This window comes from Styela clava, unplaced genomic scaffold, assembly GCF_964204865.1.
Source record: "Styela clava unplaced genomic scaffold, kaStyClav1.hap1.2 HAP1_SCAFFOLD_36, whole genome shotgun sequence".
Taxonomy (NCBI): domain Eukaryota; kingdom Metazoa; phylum Chordata; class Ascidiacea; order Stolidobranchia; family Styelidae; genus Styela; species Styela clava.
The window spans coordinates 102,501-105,000 of record NW_027556607.1 but is presented as its reverse complement, the minus strand read 5'-3'; the positions used below and the strand labels follow the sequence as shown (position 1 = coordinate 105,000).

The following is a 2,500-nucleotide window of genomic DNA, read 5'->3' as shown; positions in this document are numbered from 1 at the left end:
CTTCCCCCGGAACCCAAAGACTTTGGTTTCCCGGAAGCTGCCGGAAAGGTCGTCATGGTAACGCCTCCCGATCGCTAGTTGGCATCGTTTATAGTCAGAACTAGGACGGTATCTGATCGTCTTCGAACCTCTGACTTTCGCTCTTGATTAAAGAAAACATTCTTGGCGAATGCTTTCGCAGTAGTTCGTCTTCCGCCGATCCAAGAATTTCACCTCTAACGGCAGAGTACGGACGCCCCCGTCTGTCCCTCTTAATCATTACCTCGTGCTCCGAAAACCAACAAAATAGAACCGAGGTCCTATTCCATTATTCCATGCAACACTATGCAGGCGAACAGCCTGCTTTGAACACTCTAATTTTTTCAAAGTAAACTTATCGGCCACCGCCGACACTCAGTCAAGAGCACCGACGGAGAACCGAAGGTGAGGCGAACGCAACCAGTGACACGCCTTGCGACGGACCGGCGGCGCTCGCCCAAAATCCAACTACGAGCTTTTCAACCGCAACAACTTTAGCATACACTGTTGGAGCTGGAATTACCGCGGCTGCTGGCACCAGACTTGCCCTCCAATGGATACTCGTTAAGAGTTTTAGGATGTACTCATTCCAATTACAGGGCCTCGTTAGAGTCCTGTATTGTTATTTTTCGTCACTACCTCCCCGTGTCGGGAATGGGTAATTTGCGCGCCTGCTGCCTTCCTTGGATGTGGTAGCCGTTTCTCAGGCTCCCTCTCCGGAATCGAACCCTGATTCCCCGTTACCCGTTATCACAAAGGTAGGCACGTAGCGTACCTTCGACAGTTGATAGGGCAGACACTTGAATGATACGTCGTCGGTGCAGAGACCGTACGATCCGCGTGGTTATCCAGAGTCATCAAACGTCACAGGACGAACCCGGTCGGTTTTGATCTGATAAAAGCGCGCCTCCCGAAGTCGGCGCTTAATGCATGTATTAGCTCTAGAATTACCACAGTTATCCACTTCGCTTACGAGACCAAATAAACCAAGACTGATTTAATGAGCCATTCGCAGTTTCGCTTTACGAGAACTCGTACTTGCACCTGCATGGCTTAATCTTTGAGACAAGCATATCACTACTGGCAGGATCAACCAGATAGCTGCGACAGCTGCGCTCGGCCCTTGCTGGGCCGCCCGGCGCGTGCTCGTCGCATTCGTTTAAGACCGAGGCGATCGCCTGCGGCCGTACTCAGCTTCGACAGTCGCTGGCCGCGACGTCCACGCTCTCGCCGGCAGTGCCAGGCGGAGCGATTTGCGTTTTTTCTTTGCTCGCCCTCTCTCGGGCTCGATCCATTCAGTTTCGCACAAACAAGAGCTCTGCCGGCCGCCTGCAGCGGTGCCTAAAACCCGGGCATAACAATGCGACCGTTCTGCTAGGCCGACAAGCGCTCAAGCCAGACGCTCGATCGAACGCCCCCTACATATTAGTCGAGACAACGGCTCGCTCATTAGCATCGCGTTTGTACTTTAACTTTTTTCGGCTCGGCTTCTTTCGACGCCGATGCCGGCGACGCAGCACTCTCTCGCCCGCCAGCCACCGAGAAAAGGGTGCGCTCCGACCGGCCCCGCACCGCTCTTTCTTGGCTCATTCGAAATTACTGTCTTTCGCTCTGACATGCCTTACCTAGGGTTAGGTTAGTATGCTTGCACGTTTGTACTTTAACTTTTTTCGGCTCGGCTTCTTTCGACGCCGATGCCGGCGACGCAGCACTCTCTCGCCCGCCAGCCACCGAGAAAAGGGTGCGCTCCGACCGGCCCCGCACCGCTCTTTCTTGGCTCATTCGAAATTACTGTCTTTCGCTCTGACATGCCTTACCTAGGGTTAGGTTAGTATGCTTGCACGTTTGTACTTTAACTTTTTTCGGCTCGGCTTCTTTCGACGCCGATGCCGGCGACGCAGCACTCTCTCGCCCGCCAGCCACCGAGAAAAGGGTGCGCTCCGCCCGGCCCCGCACCGCTCTTTCTTGGCTCATTCGAAATTACTGTCTTTCGCTCTGACATGCCTTACCTAGGGTTAGGTTAGTATGCTTGCACGTTTGTACTTTAACTTTTTTCGGCTCGGCTTCTTTCGACGCCGATGCCGGCGACGCAGCACTCTCTCGCCCGCCAGCCACCGAGAAAAGGGTGCGCTCCGACCGGCCCCGCACCGCTCTTTCTTGGCTCATTCGAAATTACTGTCTTTCGCTCTGACATGCCTTACCTAGGGTTAGGCTAGTATGCTTGCACGTTTGTACTTTAACTTTTTCCGGCTCGGCTTCTTTCGACGCCGATGCCGGCGACGCAGCACTCTCTCGCCCGCCAGCCACCGAGAAAAGGGTGCGCTCCGACCGGCCCCGCACCGCTCTTTCTTGGCTCATTCGAAATTACTGTCTTTCGCTCTGACATGCCTTACCTAGGGTTAGGTTAGTATGCTTGCACGTTTGTACTTTAACTTTTTTCGGCTCGGCTTCTTTCGACGCCGATGCCGGCGACGCAGCACTC

At 54.2% G+C, this 2,500-nt stretch overlaps 1 non-coding gene across 1 annotated transcript in view; it reads right to left on the bottom strand.

The window, feature by feature from the left end:
* LOC144419193 (small subunit ribosomal RNA) overlaps positions 1 to 1,118 on the bottom strand; it is a 1,810-nt gene extending 692 nt beyond the window's left edge. Inside the window, exon 1 of the ribosomal RNA XR_013473902.1 lies at positions 1 to 1,118. This exon is cut by the window's left edge and continues 692 nt beyond it. This is a non-coding gene — a ribosomal RNA (small subunit ribosomal RNA).
* Positions 1,119 to 2,500: the final 1,382 nt, after the last annotated feature.